This window comes from Oncorhynchus tshawytscha, linkage group LG01 (genome assembly GCF_018296145.1).
Source record: "Oncorhynchus tshawytscha isolate Ot180627B linkage group LG01, Otsh_v2.0, whole genome shotgun sequence".
Lineage (NCBI taxonomy): Eukaryota > Metazoa > Chordata > Actinopteri > Salmoniformes > Salmonidae > Oncorhynchus > Oncorhynchus tshawytscha.
Window position 1 is genome coordinate 58,395,216 of NC_056429.1, and position 17,161 is coordinate 58,412,376.

The 17,161-nt window shown below is 41.8% G+C and overlaps 1 pseudogene; it reads left to right on the forward strand.

The window, feature by feature from the left end:
* LOC112260770 overlaps positions 1–16,517 on the forward strand; it is a 144,108-nt pseudogene extending 127,591 nt beyond the window's left edge.
* Positions 16,518–17,161: the final 644 nt, after the last annotated feature.

The window sequence follows — 17,161 nt, forward strand, 5'->3', positions numbered from 1 at the left end:
CTCGTGCTCCCAACTTAAAGCTAGGAGCACAACATAACATTTGGAGCACCAGAAGATAGTAATATTTTGAAATTGATTGGTATATAGCATGTATTGGGCCTTTATGAATTCTAGCTACTTGTGAAGCACATGTTGTGCCCTAAAAACGAATCTGTAGCACTGTAAAGACGCTTGTTTATTATAAAAGCTACAATGTTGATATCTGTCATTGAGAGAAAGTCATTGGTGGAATATTAGGTTTCTACATTGTGTAAATGCACTACCTATTGAGATTCATTACATTTGATCCCTAATAAAGAAACGGTATTCATTTTAAACTAAAGGTTTGTAAAGTACATTTGGACGTTTGACATTCTGAAACAATGGACTTTGACGTCAGTAGGGCAAACAGGCAAGCAACTGCAGCATATTTCTATACCAGAGGTCATTGAAATAACCAGGAACAACGGATGTTTATTTTTTATGAAATCGATAGCACATTGCCTAATACCAGAATTAAGATGGACCTGCCTATTCATTAATATAGGCATCTGAAATAAAAATAAATGTCTTGTGGATGCTCATGTGATTGGCCTACGATTTGCGCTTCACATTCGCAACATTGATCATGCAATGCATGCATGCACTAAATTGGTGGCTTTAATCTTGTGTAATAAGCACAGTTGAAAAATGTATCAAATTAATTTACTGGAACATGACAGCCAACCAAATGTAGGATACCTCATTTGAACCACTTAGTGCTACTTATAGATTTATTGAAATGACCGTAGCAGTAATTGAAAGTTGGCTATGGCGCTGAAAATGTGGAGACGAGTGCGCACAAGTCTATTACAAGCGGCGTCTAGCTAAACAGGAGAATGGCGCATTTCCGTGTACAACAGCTCTGCACCGTTTCTGTAATCGACATAACTGCATCTACCTATTCATTACGGTAGCTAGCTAGATAAAATAGCCAGTGCGTTGTTAACTTTATCAGCAGTAGGCCTACATTTTGAGAGGTGGGACATTTTAGCACCACAGCCCCGGTGCCCAGTGGTCCCATCGTGGTCTGCAAACTCCTCTCTCTGCTCATGCGCTGTGCTGTCCCTCCAATAATGGCTTGAATAATGGGCTAGTCCGAGGAGTTTTCGAGAGAGACTATTTTCTCTTGGGCACTCGGGTACAGCGAGGCCTAATCATTACCACAATTATCTGTGTGATTATTTATTTATTTTTTCTTCCCGTTGCTCCCAAAATAAAATGTCACGTTGCACAGCAAAATATTTAGGAGCATATGCGACCAAAATGGTTGCGCTTTCGAGCCATGGCAATGATGCATTCCTCTTCTATGGAATGCAGAGGATAATCAACTCTAGAGTTGCTTGAGTGACTTACGAGGACCTCTGTCACATACGCTCTGTATTTTCCACAGGGTCCTAGTGAGAAATGATGGGTTAAGTTAAATCAGCCGTCTATGAACACACACTCACGCATTCCTTTAAGACAGAGAAAATAATTAACGTTTTTTTCTTTCCCTTGTTCTAAATCTAGGAAGTCTAATTCAAAATGGATCAAATCTCACTTTACTGTGCTCTCGTTACTCCGCGTACATCAAACCTTGACTGCGTTTTCCCATCTCGCTCATTCCCCGTGGGAGGATATTACTTTTCCTCTTAATTTCACGCTATAACAGGATACAGAACGAATCTGGGAGAGCGATCCATTCAATTTCCCCCATTTAATTTTCCCTCACTTTTTTCTGAATTGACCACATAGCGAAACCATCATAAACCGTCCCATTTAGGGATTTCATTTGTTACACATTTTCATTGAAATCGACACTCGGATGAATCCTGTCTGAGACCTTCCAGGCAAAAATTAGCTTCAGACGCTGAGGTGTCCCAGTGGCAGAAGAGAGCTGTCAATCAACATTAACACTAATTTACCCAGCACCGCCCCCCTTGATTTCCCTCCAACACACAGACTCCCATCAACGACTGTGCCAGTATGGCAGCTAACTGATAAGTCAGACCAACCCCTTCTCAGAGCCAGTAGACAGAGGGAAACCCTGTTTATGGGTGTTAGCATGCCTTTCACAGCTTTCTACTGTGACATATTTATTGTACCCTGCCTCTCACTGCATTATCTCACATACACACTGATATACTTTTTTCTCCCTCTGGCCCACAGACACACAGTGGTAAGTATGTGAACTCTGGAATTACCTAGATTTCTGCATAAATTGGTCATCAAATTTGATCTGATCTTCATTTAAGTCACACTAGACAAACATAGTGTGCTTAAACTAATAACACACCAATTATTGTATTTTTCTTGTCTATATTGAATACATCATTTAAACTTTCACAGTGTAGGTTGGGAAAAGTATGTGAACCCCTAGGCTAATAACTTCTCCAAAAGATAATTGGAGTCAGGAGTCAGCTAACCTGGAGTCCAATCAATGAGACGAGATTGGAGATGTTGATTAGAGCTGCCTTGCCCAATAAAAAACTATTCACAAGAAGCATTGCCTGATGTGAACCATGCCTCGAACAAAAGAGATCTCAGAAGACCTAAGATTAAGAATTGTTGACTTGCATAAAGCTGGAAAGGGTTACAAAAGTATCTCTAAAAGCCTTCATGTTCATCAGTCCACGGTAAGACAAATTGTCTATAAATGGAGAAAGTTCAGCACTGTTGCTACTCTCCCTAGGTGTGGCCGTCCTGCGAAGATGATAGCAAGAGCACAGCGCAGAATGCTCAATGAGGTTAAGAAGAATCATAGAGTGTCAGCTAAAGACTTAGAGAAGTCTCTGAAACATGCCAACATCTCTGTTGACGAGTCTACGATAAGTAAAACACTAAACAAGAATGGTGTTAATGGGAGGTCACCATGGAAGAAGCCACTGCTGTCCAAAAAAAACATTGCTGCAAGTCTGAAGTTTGCAAAAGTGCACCTGGATGTTCCACAGTGCTACTGGCAAAATATTCTGTAGACCGATGAAACTACAGTTGAGTTGTTTGGAAGTAACACACAACACTGTGTGTGGAGGAAAAAAGGTACAGCACACCAACATCAAAACCTCATCCCAACTGTAAAGTATGGTGGAGGGAGCATTACGGTGTGGGGCTGCTTTGCTGCATCAGGGTCTGGACAGCTTGCTATCATCGACGGAACAATGATTTCCCAAGACATTTTTCAGAAGAATGTAAGGCTATCTGTCCGGCAATTGAAGCTCAACAGAAGTTAGGTGATGCACCAGGACAACAACCCAAAACACAGAAGTAAATCAACAACAGAATGTCTTCAACAGAAGAAAATACACCTTCTGGAGTGGCCCAGTCAGAGTCCTGACCTCAACCCGATTGAGATGCTGTGGCTTGACCTCGAGGGCAGTTCACAACAGACATCCCAATAATATTGCTGAACTGAAACCGTTTTGTAAAAAAGAATGGTCCAAAATTCCTTCTGACCGTTGTGCAGTTCTGATCCGCAACTACAGAAAACATTTGGTTGAGGTTATTGCTGCCAAACGAGGGTCAACCAGTTATTGAATCCAGGGTTCACATACTTTTCCCACCCTGCACTGTGAATGTTTACACAGTGTGTTCAATAAAGACATGAAAACATAATTGCTTTTGTTATTAGTTTACGCAGTCTGTGTTTGTCTATTGTTGTGACTTAGATGAAGATCAGATCAAATTTTCTGACCAATTTATGCGAAAATCCAGGTAGTTCCAAAAGGTTCACATACTTTTTCTTGCCACTGTATACACTGGCACCCTATCTGAGGGTCAGGAGAGGGGTGTAGGGAGATATTTGCCATTATGGTATACAGAATTACATTTGTTCCAGCATCTGAGGACCTGCTCATATATTGAAAGTTTACATTTTAAACACAGAGGTGGGGGAGAGGTTATTTTGAATTTATTTTTACATTTGATCCTTATTTAACCAGGCAAACAAAATCTTATTTACAATGACGGCCAATCCCGGACAATGCTGGGCTAGTTGAGACTCCCAATCACGACCGGATGTGATACAGCTTGGACTTACACTGTGAAAACTTGGAGCACCCAAGAGACGCTGAAGACGAGTCATTTGTTACACGTGAGTGTTGAGAAGGGGAATAAAACGTTTTAAAAATCAGAACTCCCGTGGAATGCCAATAGGTAGTGAGCTGTAGTGAAAGGGGGAGAGAATCCTGGATTCCACATACTTTTGTATGTATTGTGTAGGTGTCTGGGTGGCTTGACTATCAGTTGTATGATTAGGGTGGTAGTGAAGAGAGTAGTCTGGTTTGGACCAGATCCAACCCTCTGGTTTAGTGTGAAGGGGGCCTTTCCACTCCCTCCTGCCTGTTGAAGTTCACACCACTTGAAGCTATTAGATCCACTTCCTTACAGATTGTCTTCCTTCTCCACCGGCGGGCAGGCCACAGTCAACTGGAGACAAAACAATAATATAGGCGCATTAGCAGAGGCAGTGTTGCCCGCCTAGCCATCTGCGTGCAGCTGAACTGACAGCCCATTTAACTAAAAGCTGGGTCATTTGATCACTTGGTGTCAAGACTCTCTGGGGTGGAGTCTTTAAACGGCCTCTTTAGACGTGCAGTTTGGGAAGAGATTTTCAAACACACAACCATACTACAAGAAATGCATTGGCTCTGTTGATTCAGTCACTGAAGGTGAAATCCCTCCCTGTGAGTGGTTGTATGGATATGTACAGTAGGCTAGAGGTGTCATGTTTGGCTGAAATGTTACTGTGAACAATCAAAAGTGGGATACAGTTAAAAAAAATAAAAATCCTTAGCTCGGCAAGCACCCAAGTTTCAAGCTGTTCACTAGCTGGCTTTCTGTTAGTTCCACAACTTCAAAGGGAGCAGACCTAGCTGACTTCTGGGAAACCACTTGCACAGGCACGCGTGTGGGAGACATGCACACACTCTCAAAGTCTAGCATGGGAACACCCACACACACTCACACCAATACATAGGGAGACGCACACAACTTGCAGTTTAACCCCACATACTACCCACACACAAAGGTAGCCTAGTGGTTAGAGCGTTGGGCCAGTAACCGAAAGGTTGCCGGATCGAATCCCTGAGCTGACAAGGTCAAATAAAATGTTCTGCCCCTGAGCAAGGCAGCTAACCCACTGTTCCCCGTGCGCCGAAGACGTGGATGTCGATTAAGGCAGCCCCCGCACCTCTCTGATTCAGAGGGGAAAGGTTAAATGCGGAAGACACTTTTCAGTTGAAGGCATTCAGTTGTACAACTGACTAGGTATCCCCCCTTTCACAAACCCCTCCATTCCAGACCACAAATACCCACACACACTGCCCAGATATGCATGATGAGACACATACATACTACACAAACACAGGGGAGATATCTCCCCACCTTTCATCCATTTGAGGTCTCTCGTGCCTTTCCCCTACCTCTACTGAGCGTGCTCAGACTGGAGTGTTGGTATTCAATGCAGTGCATGAGGGCTTCATAAATAACATTCCCCTGTACAGACAGAATGAGGCCCAGAATGCTGCTGCACTTCCTGACTTTTAGTGGAGCACATGGACAGACGTTTTGAGGTCTGTTTGAGGTCTCTTATTTTGAGTGAGATCATCCTCTACTGTCTCACCCGCTCGTTGCTTATGGAACACAAATAGGTAACTGCCAAAATAAAGGAAACACCAATGTAAAGTGTCTTAATAGGGTTTTGGGCCACCACGAGCCAGAACAGCTTCAATGCACCTTGGCATAGATTCTACAAGTGGGGGGTCTCAGGTGCCGCTCCAGAATCTCCCATAAGTGTTCAATTGGGATGAGATCTGGTGACCAAGACGACAATGGCATATGGTTTACATAATTTTCATGCTCGTCAAACCATTCAGTGACCACTCGTGCTCTGTGGATGGGGGAATTGTCATCCTATCGAGGCATAGCCATGGTAGCGAAAAAAATGGCCTGCGCATAATTTTTATGCATGACCCTAAGCATGATGGGGTGTTAATTGCTGCTTTCAATATACCTTGTATCCCTTATTTACTCAAGTGTTTCTATTATTTTGTCAGTTACCTGTATGTCTGTGTTTGGGTTACTACATGATTCCATAGTTTTGATGTGTTCACTATTAAACCACTAGAAAATGGTTAAAAAAAATAAAGAAAAACGCTGGAAGGAGTAGGTGTGTCCAAACTTTTGACTGGGTGTGTGTGTGTGTGTGTGTGTGTGTGTGTGTGTGTGTGTGTGTGTGTATATACAGTTGAAGTCGGAAGTTTACAAACACTTAGGTTGGAGTCATTAAAACTCGTTTTTCATCCACTCCACAAATTTCTTGTTAACAAACTATAGTTTTGGCAAGTCGGAGAGGACATCTACTTCGTGCATGACAAGTCATTTTTCCAATAATTGTTTCCAGACAGATTATTTCACTTATAATTAATTGTATCACAATTCCAGTGGGTCGGAAGTTTTCATACACTAAGTTGACTGTGCCTTTAAACAACTTGGAAAGTTCCAGAAAATTATGTCATGGCTTTAGAAGCTTCTGATAGGCTAATTGACATAATTTGAGTCAATTGGAGGTGTACCCTGGGATGTATTTCAAGGCCTACCTTCAAAGTGTAGACATGGTTAATGTTGTAATTGACTATTGTAGCTGGAAACGGCAGATTTTTTTTTATATGGATTATCTACATAGGCGTACAGAGGCCCATTATCAGCAATCATCACTCCTGTGTTCCAATGGCACGTTGTGTAAGCTAATCCAAGTTCATCATTTTAATTGATCATTAGAAAACCCTTTTGCAATTATGTTAGGAAAGCTTTAAACTGTTGTTCTCATTAAAGAAGCAATAAAACTGGCTGCCTTTTGACTAGTTGAGTGTCTGGAGCATCAGCATTTGTGGGTTCGATTACAGGGTCAATATGGCCAGAAACAAAGAACTTTCTTCCGAAACTCGTCAGTCTATAATTGTTCTGAGAAATTAAGGCTATTACATGCAAGGAATTGCCAAGTAACTGAAGATCCCGTACAACGCTGTGTACTACTCCCTTCCCAGAACAGCACAAACTGGCTTTAACTATAATAGAAAGGGGAGTGGGAGGCCCAGGTGCACAACTGAGCAAGAAGTACATTAGTGTCTAGTTTGAGAAACAGACCCCTCACAAGTCCTCAACTGGCAGCTTCATTAAATAGTACCTGCAAAACACCAGTCTCAATGTCAACAGTGATGAGTCTACTCCGGGATGCTGGCCTTCTTTAGACTTTAGACAAGAGGTCATGGGTGGGCCTGGCCCACCAATGGTTGCACTCCTGCCAGTCATGTGAAATTCATAGATTAGGGCCTAATCTATTTATTTCAATTGACTGATTTAAAAAAATATATATATATATATGACCTGTAACTCAGTAACATCTTTGAAATTGTTCCATATTGCATTTATATTTTATATTTTTGTTCAGGATAGCTATGACTATTACATGCCTGTGTGTGTTGCTTTCTAACTTAATTATTTGTTTTCAGTGTGCTGATGATGAAATCATTTTATTATTCATATGGGAAAGTATTTAATTAAAATATGTAAAAGAGGGTGAGGTCATATTTTCAAATCTGGCATTGCTCTGCCCTGTCACTTTTTAATTGTACTGCATGATGATCGTGACTATGCATACATTTCCATTGAGACAATGGAAAACAAGCCAGACAAATCCTGTGCGGTGTTGATATTCCAGTCTCAGTCCCTATCGTATTGCATTTGAGTGGGTGTGACGTGAAATTGAAACCAAGTGCGGAAAGCGTCGGTGTGAAATACTCTCCTGCTCAGATGGCAGTCACCAAACTAGAAACAGAGGATGACGCAGCCACGAGACATTGAGGAAACCCAACTGGCCTATGTTTGAGAGAGGACATATGTAATTCAAGCCAGTGTGGTCAGGTTCACACACCAAACCACCCACCACTTTCTCTTCGATTTAGACAAAAGTAGTCACTCCACCCTTTCTGACTCCTCTCTCACTTCAAACCAAAGTAGCGCTCCATTTTCACATTCCCACTCGTCCCTGTTCTCTGTGTTCCAGATTCAAGAGATCCTGGTGCAGGCGGTGGTGGAGGACATGATGGATAACCATGGCGACCAGGCCTCGTCCCTGCGGGCCAAGATCCAGGAGCTCCTGGGTCGCGCATGTCCCGCCATAGCACCGACGCTGAGATCTGGCGTCACTACGCCCTGCTGTATGGAGACGGACAGAGCACCAGGCCTGGTGACGAGTTAGTAGGCCCCCTTAACATTCCCCTAACATCCCTTGACATTTAGCTGTGCAAACACCACACATGAAATATACTTACTGTATGTGCTCTGAGGAGACGGGGGAAAGTAATTATTGTAATGGACTTTGCGCCTGTTAATAAGCTATTCATAGGCTCATTAGTAACTGATAGGCATTGGTAACTAATGGTGTTGCACTTAGCCACACGGTGATAGATGGCTCCTATTTGTCCGACTCAGTGGGCTGATGAGGTTTTCTTTCCTTCATACAAAGGCCACATGTAGAAGTTGGTCAAATTGAGAGAAAAAAGCTATTAAAGTGTGACTTTGTCCTCGTGTTTATTGGCCAGTTGTAGTGTTTTGTTCACACACTAGGTTGTTTTTCTATGTTAGTTTAAGTTTGCTGAAACTGTCTGCTGCTAGGAAGACATTGCAGTCTGAGACTTCCCAAGTTACCGCAGTAAGGATTGTGCTTGATTGAGCATTCACTTTTTGCTGTTTCTTGTCATTACAATACTTATACTTTAATTGTTCTCTTAGATGTATTTGTGTGCTTCTACATTTCTACTTAGGAGCACATCGTGTCAGCATAGGGCAGGGCCTAAAATTAACTTTTTTGTATACCATTCTCTGGTAGGTGGATAAAAAAATCTACCAGCCACTCCAATTATTTTTATTACTAAAAGAAACACAAGAAAACGCATGAGCATGCTTCGTAATGTTACGAAAACAAGAAATGTATTACTGGTAAGAAGTAATGTTGTATAATCCTCTATTTAATTTAATATTCTGTGATCTGAGTCAAATAAATACAAAATAAAAAATGCTGCCCCCTTACCCTGGTAACAGTGCCACTCCAGTTGTCATGTGTGCCTGTGAGAATCTCACTAGTAAAGACCGAAGATGTCTCTTTTTGCTAGCAGTGGAAGCAAACTCACACATTGAAAAGCAACCTAGCTTGTGAGCAAAACAGTGTAACTAGCCAAGACTAGTAGACTTTAGAATTAATTAGACCAACATTTATACCTGTGCTCATTGCTTCTAAAAATGAATCTTTCAGCACATCCCTCAGTCCTCACAGCCACCCCAGACAAGCATTATGGCTGCGGAAGGTGGGATAAATTAACGTTAGGATTCAGATTTCTTTGTGCATTACCAAAAATTAAACAAAAGGGCAGAAATACTTTGAAAACAGCTACTGCAGCATTTATTTAGCTATAAATCACAACTTGCACTTGTGCCCATACTTGACTATTTTTATAAAATGCTCACACTGTATAGCCCTGAGTGTGACCACCTGCCAACGTGGCTGGTGAATTGGACCTTCTTAGGGAGTGAACGTTATTTATAGTACAGACCTCTGAAATGAAAATGGATGGTCCTCCCTTAAGCAAAATATATTTTACCTAAACCCTCTCTGAACTCTTGAAAAAAAAAAAAAGACCCTTCCCATACCAAGAATAATAATTTAAACAAGTGGGTAGCAGAGAATATGTCTCCCGTTTACCCTCCCTTATTGGACAGGCTTAGATATGCAGTTTTAGAAACTGTTCTTCATCTTGTAAGCGTTACATGGCAATGCAGGAATTTTTATTGAGCACAGGGCTGCGGGCCAGAAGGTTGTGGGTTCGCAGACCACCGCGGACAAGAGTAGGGGTGGAAAGATCTACTTAATAGTAAAAGCATTGCATGCATCTGTCGTTGTATTTACAGGTCAGGAAAGAAAATAGCCTTTTAATACAAATTTCATGCAATTCTTCGCCATTTTACATATTAGCAGAATCTTTTTTAACACCGCACAAATTACCGAAGTGTACCGGCTCAGAATGGACACAGAGAGAGGTGTATGTGTTCATCTTATCATATTTCTCCAATGCCAAATCCTTGTGTCTTGTTCTCAAATAATTACATCTGAGACATCATCAGAGCATGGTACTTAGAAAAGTTAGGCATACCTTTCCACCCCAGACAGAGTTGGCCTACCGATGCAGAAAAATGTAAGCTTTAACTGCTAGCTACTCTTCTTCCGTGGCTTAACCCAACGAGAGAAGGTCACAAGTGTTTCCCTAAAAGCTGTCTAGATTTAAACATCTTCTATTGTACAGCTTAATCAATTGATCGTAACAGAATTCGATTACTTCCCAAGCTGGGGCGGCAGGTAGCCTAGTGGCTAGTGTGTTGGGACAGTAACCGAAAGGTTGCTGGATCGAATCCCAGAGCTGACAAGGTAAAAATCTGTTGTTCTGCCCCTGAGCAAGGCAGTTAACCCACTGTTCCCCGGGCGCCAAAGACGTGGATGTCGATTTAAGGTAGCCTCCCGCACCTCTCTGATTCAGAGGGGTTGGGTTAAATGCAGAAGACACATTTCTGTTGAAGGCATTTGTACAACTGACCTAGGTATCTCTCTTTCCCCAAAGTCTATTTTTCATCGTTGTCTCAACAGTATCCCCATAATGTCTTTCCCGGGTATTTTACAGCTTGTTTGTAACATAAAGCATCAATAACAGCGCTTTGGTCTGGGATGCTTTATATAATCGGTTCCGTTTTATTTTCTTAATCTTAAGCTAGCTTGCTGTGCTTTTTTGCCATTTTCTTTAATTAAAGGTGGCATAAACCCTCAATTCGTGTCTTGGTTTTAACTTAGCCTATCTCCGTGTCAGTGGAGGCCTGTTATTTAAAGAGTTCATGGTGAGTGGAGGAATTGACTGACAAATCTATGGATATAGCAGCCTATAGCCTAATTTCATCTGTCAAACATATAGGCCTACCTTTTTATTTCTTAAATAGGAAGAAATAGGATCCAACACAAAGCCCTCTTGTTGTTAAAGTCTAATTAAAATGAAGACAATTATCATTAAGTTCCCTTAGTCGACCAGCAAATTTCAAATTTATATTCAAAGACCAATGAGATGTTCAAATTCCTCGCAAAGAAGGGCATCTATTGGTAGAAGGGTAAAAAATATATTTTTCAATAACATTGAATGTCCCTTTGAATGAAGTTATTAATTACACTTCCTATGGTGTGTCAATACACCCAGTCACAAAGATACAGGTGTCCTTCCTAACTCAGTTGCCGGAGAGGACGTAAACCTCTCAGGGATTTCACCATGAGGCCAATGGTGACTTCAAAACAGTTAGAGGTTAATGGCCGTGATAGGAGAATACTGAGGATGGATCAACAACAGTGTCGTTACTCCACAATACTAAGCTAAATAGCAGAGTGAAAAGGACGCCTGTACAGAATTGTAAAACATCCAACACATGCATCTTGTTTGCAATAAGGCACTAAAGTATAACTGCAAAAAAATGTTGCAAAGAAATTAACTTTGCCTTCAATACAAAGCGTTATGTTTGGGACAAATCCAACACATTACTGAGTACCGCTCTTCATATTTTTAAGCATGTTGTTGGCTGCATTACGTTATGGGTATGCTTGTCATCGGGAAGGACTAGTGAGGGGTTTTTTAGGATTAAAAGAAACTGAGCAAAATCCTAGAGGACAACCTGGTTGTCTGCTTTCCACCAGACACTGGGATAATAATTCAACTTTCAACAGGACAATAACCTAAAACACAAGGACATTGAATGTTCCCGAGTAGCCTAGTTACAGTTTTGACTTAAATCATCTTGAAAATCTATGGCAAGTCTTGAAAATGGCTGTATAGAAATGATCAACAACCAACTTGACAGAGCATGAAGAATTCTTTAAAGAATAATGGGCAAATATTATACCATCCAGGTGTGCAAAGCTCTTAGAGACTTACCCAGAAAGACTCACAGCTGTAATCGTTGCCAACGGTGATTCTAACATGTATTGACTCAGGGTTTTGAATACTTATATCAATGATATATTTCTGTATTTCATTTTCAATACATTTCTAAAAACATGTTTTCACTTTGTCGTTTATGGGGTATTGCGTGTTGATGGGTGAGAAGGGGGGGGGAAAGCTATTTAATCCATTTTCAATTCAGGCTGTAACAAGAAAATGTGGAATAAGTTGAGGGTATGAATACTTTCTGAAGGTGTACTGTGTGGCCTAATAAGCAACAAATTCTAAAACACTGAGAAATATTAAAGTTTCATCAATTACAAATTACATTACCCTCCCCTGGACTAATTTAAAAAATAGTAAACCTTCCCCTTGACTGAAATTTAATGCCAAAATCTACCCGCATTTGGCAGGTGGTGGGTGTTAATTTTAGGCACTGTTAGTCCTGAGTTATTATAATAAATAAGCCATATTATCAGCCTTTTGTGGCATGGTAAGCACGTTGTTGATTCTTGATGTTCAGTGTAGAACTGTTTATCTGTTTTTACTATTGTATCTTAATTATGTATTTTAACTTTGGTTAAAAGACGCAGGTCACAAAATGTAATGAAATTAAGCAATAAACCCCATTTACTTCTTACTAGTAATACATTTCTTGTTTTAGAAAAATCGAAAGTGTGCTCATCGTTTTTTTTTTTATCATTAAAAAAAGTATAATAATTATAATAATGCCACCAAAAATATTTTGGCTGGTAAAAAATCTGAGTGGCTGGTTGATTTAGATTTTTTAACTCTACCTGCCACAGTGGCTGGTGGACCAAAAATGTTATTTCCCACCCTGATCATATCCTTAGTGTGAGTTGTGACCCTTAGCACTGGCATGTTATTTGTCATTCCGTTCATCTTTCCACTGCCATTTCCCCCCTTCCATAGGCCAGTCATGCCACAGCGATGGCTTCTGTTCATTGTTTTATTCATTAAATGTGTTTACTTTGTATTCATTATAATCCAGATGGCTTGATGTCGCCAGCAGCTTGGTCAGGCTTTATGGTATGTGACAATATTTGATTAAAAGAAGAAAGAAAAAAATAGGTGGCCACAGCATTCTATGTGTTGGAGGGATAATTGTTTTAATGCATTTTCTTGTGTGTGTCTGTTTGCTTGGCAGGCATTGCATTTCCTGTCCAAGGCCCATCGCTGTGAGGTGCAGGCCAGAGGCTGGGAGAAAAAGTCTGGGACCTTCAAGGAGGTTATAAAGAGAGCCATAGATCTGGCCAACGGTGAGTGTCGCACTCCCTGCCCCTATACATACACACACCTCATCCCCCCAACACACGTTTCTTCGACACACACACGGAACACTCGTCATGCTTAATGTCAAGTCTCCTGCAGGTCTTTGCGTCAGGCCGCGCGGGGAGGAGATATGATCGATGGCAGCAACGAGAAGAGTAAAAAGAAGACGAACAAATCCGTCTTACCCCACTGCCCTCTGCGAAACGCAATCGCCATCCAAACAATTACTCTGTGAGTTAGTGTGGAGGCAAGGGGGTTGGGCGATGGAGACAGCAGGAAGGATGGAGGAGAGTGTCCTATAGAAGAACTTCAATAAAGTTGTTAATCTAAAAAATCCCCAGGTTTTTCATTACAGCCGGATGCTGTTTTGAATTAAACATCAGAGGGAGTCAGGGCACCGGGGCAACACGGGAGGAATAGCAATGTGCATTCTCCAACACATCTCTGGGGTTGATGCTGTCGCTAAGGCTCATCTTCACTCAGGTCACACACCTTGTCCCTCACACACACGTACTTTACACCCCACACATACTTCATTCCTCACACACACCATTACACACACACACAGGTTCTGGTGTGAATCCCAAAACCCTCCAATATGCTGCCCCTGTGTCCTTCAGAAAAGCACAAAGCTTTATAAAGAGATACAGGTTGTGGTAGAGTGCCCCCTCTACCATAACCTCCTCACTCAACTCAGCTTTGTAACCTCTGATGGGCCTGGACACTTCATCCACAGATCTGAGAGGGATGCGAAAAAATAAAGTGATGAGATCGAGGAGGAGGGTAGAGCAGAAGAGGTCCTCATCCATAAATCATGCTGTTTTGACCTGTCGCGGCTGAAGAAGACCATACAGGGAAAAGGTGTAGCTCAGATAGAGTAGAAGAGACCGCCGCTTGTTTTCCCTTTCCTCGTGTACAAGAAGAAGATAAAAGGTGTTGGGTAAACACCAGGACAAAAGACTGCGGCGATGGGGAAATAGCCTATCAATATCCTCACTGGGCTCAGGAACATGGCTTTGTGTTGGTATGTTTTTCAAAGCGGCACAGAATAACAGGTTCTCCTGGGCTTTATTCATCAGTTTGTGTGGATCATAGCTACCATAGATAAGGTGTTTGTCGAAATTGGTACAATTCTACAAAGGAAATGAATGGTGTTTCATTCCGCTGAATGAATATTCACTGTGATGTCCTCTGAAAAAAGTAAGTAGAGGCGGTACAGAGAAAATTTTGATCACGTTATCTCGGACAGTGATCACGGGAGTGATTTAAACAGGCATTGTGGAAAAAGGTCCTGGTCTAATGATTTATTTGTGAGCTGCCAGGCCTGTCACGGCGGGGGTGAACGGCGAAGTGTCTTTCGGCGTAACGAGATGAGACCCACTGAACGGAGTCACTGACTGCAGGCCTGAGAAATCACCCTGCGGGAGGTGGAGCCCTCATTAACCAGTCCCAGGAGAAATGACTCCTCTCCTCAACTTCTCCGCACATGTGCAGTATAACCCACAGTCCTGTGTCTATATGGGACCTGTTAGTCATGCATAGGTCCATGGTGCCACAGTGTCTCACTAGGGCAGGCAGGGCCATGGCCCCTGGACCCTGAACCAGAAACCCCTGATCTCTCCCCTCCTGACCCCTCCATGGTACCCCATGCATGATGGTTGGTTGTCTCTCCCTCTAGCAATCACTCATTTTAATACATTTTAGTGCTCTGTCTTTTAATCACAAATATTAACGTGCTAATAGGTATCTTTTGGTTTCTATTTCTCACATGTATGTGTTCACAGTGACCCTCGGCTGTAGTAAGAAGAAGAGTAACCCCCAGGAGTCATTGCAGATGTTGTTCTCCATTCATCTCGCCACCAAAGCGAAGGTACACTACAAAACACTTGGCTTTCATGCCAGCATCCCACCACATCACACAGATGTATCGGACTGCTCACATCCAGTCATTACTACATCACTGACCTCGCATTGTTTTTTTGCGATAACTTCTAACCAAATGTAGTAATTGTATTTCTTTTAAACCGTTTCTCCTCAGCCACTGCACGCAGATGTCGCAACTGGCGAGATCCATGGCGACCTGAGTGATGATGTCAAAGAGCTTGAGCAGCTTATCACGGAGCTGCGCAGAGAATCAGCATGAATGCCTCCTACAGCAAACTTGTCCCAGAGCAGACATGGCTACAAGGGACGCTGTCAGGGGACCTGCACCCATCACCCTCTTCCTTGCCAAGGGGACTTTACATGCTTTTACAGTTCATGTGACTGTTAAAAAAAGGAATGACGTAACTGGATACATTTGTATGTACAAAGTGTTATTTTGTATAGTTCCCCCTTGAGGTATGTGCTATTTGTTGTGTAAAGCATGGTTGAGGAATTGCTAGCTCAATCATGTTATGAACTCTACGGAATCTAAAGAAATCACAAAATGTGTACAATCATACATTGTACAAAGATGAAGCTTTATGATCATAGAACCACGCTTGCCTTATTGTTAGTATGTACTAGTCATAACCCACTCCCCCAGGCGCAGTGAGAGCTTTGCAGATGAGAAATGTAAGCATGTGGGCCAAATATAAGAGCGATGCAGACGCACAACAGGAGAGTGTGGACACACACACTCATCACCGGGGAAGAAGCGGGCCATGAAAGTGTCATCTCGCCTCGCTCACACAGAACAGACACCATGGAAGAAGAACAGACTCTGCACAGCTAACTCATCATCTTGCTCAGGGGCTACAGACAGAGATCCTACACTCTTCTCCTCTTGGGTTTTCTCTCCGAAAGGAAAATGACCTTGACATTGCCTTTGTTTTATCATACTTATTGTTTTATTGCTATCGTACAGGTTTTTTCTTTGCCTATGCCTTTGTCAAGGACTGTCTCTGCCTTGCTTTGAAGTAAAGTCCCACAGTGTGGGTGACTGACAAAGGAGGAAATGACTTTTATACGAGTAGATATGTACATGTGTTATGTCACAGCTGTAGTCCTCTTTCATGAATGTTGTTAGATTTTTTCTGATTTGATGATCATTTCTGGATTGGGAAGGAAGTGTGCATCACCCTTAAGTATACTGTATGTATACCTTCCATCTTTTCCACAGTTTGTGATCACACAACTTGTTTGCATACCAAACCACTCGATCAGAACCAGATTTCTGGCCCAAAATGTCAGTAATTTAATAAAAATGTGAAATAATGGTCATTACGAGTGTGTTGTCATTATTTACTATCCTACACCATTACATCATATATCCAGGAGACACAGGGAAAATATAGTGATAAATATTCATGACAAACATCATTACACTGATTTGCTGCCATGACATATGTTTGGAGAGGCCTCCCTTTGAAGCAGGGGAACAAAATGCTTGTCCAGCCTCCTGTTTCTTTTCAACATTCCTGGTGTTTCCCAGTGACAACCTGACAACATCCTCATAAAGTTCCAACAGCAGCTGAAGTTCGATGGTGAGGTCATTGCCAGTGAGAAACAACAAAATGACATCACCTTTCATGTTATTCATTGAGTGGTATGAATTAACAGCAAGGAACTGATCATCACTATGAGCCGTTCTTGGTCAGGACGACCTAGGGCGAGGACTTGATTACAAAAGGTTTATCAGAACCTTTTTCAGAAGAATAACATTCTTTATAGAAAATGTGTGACCTGAAAGCTCATTGGAACAAAGACCCCAACATTCACATTTTGCGTACAACTTGTGCATGTCTATGTTGGTACCTTCCCACAGTCTTACTATGACTTCAGTATCTTCCAGAAGCATCTTACACATCCAGAGTGACTTAAATACAGTAAGTAGTGAATGCATATATTCATGTCTGACTCTTCCA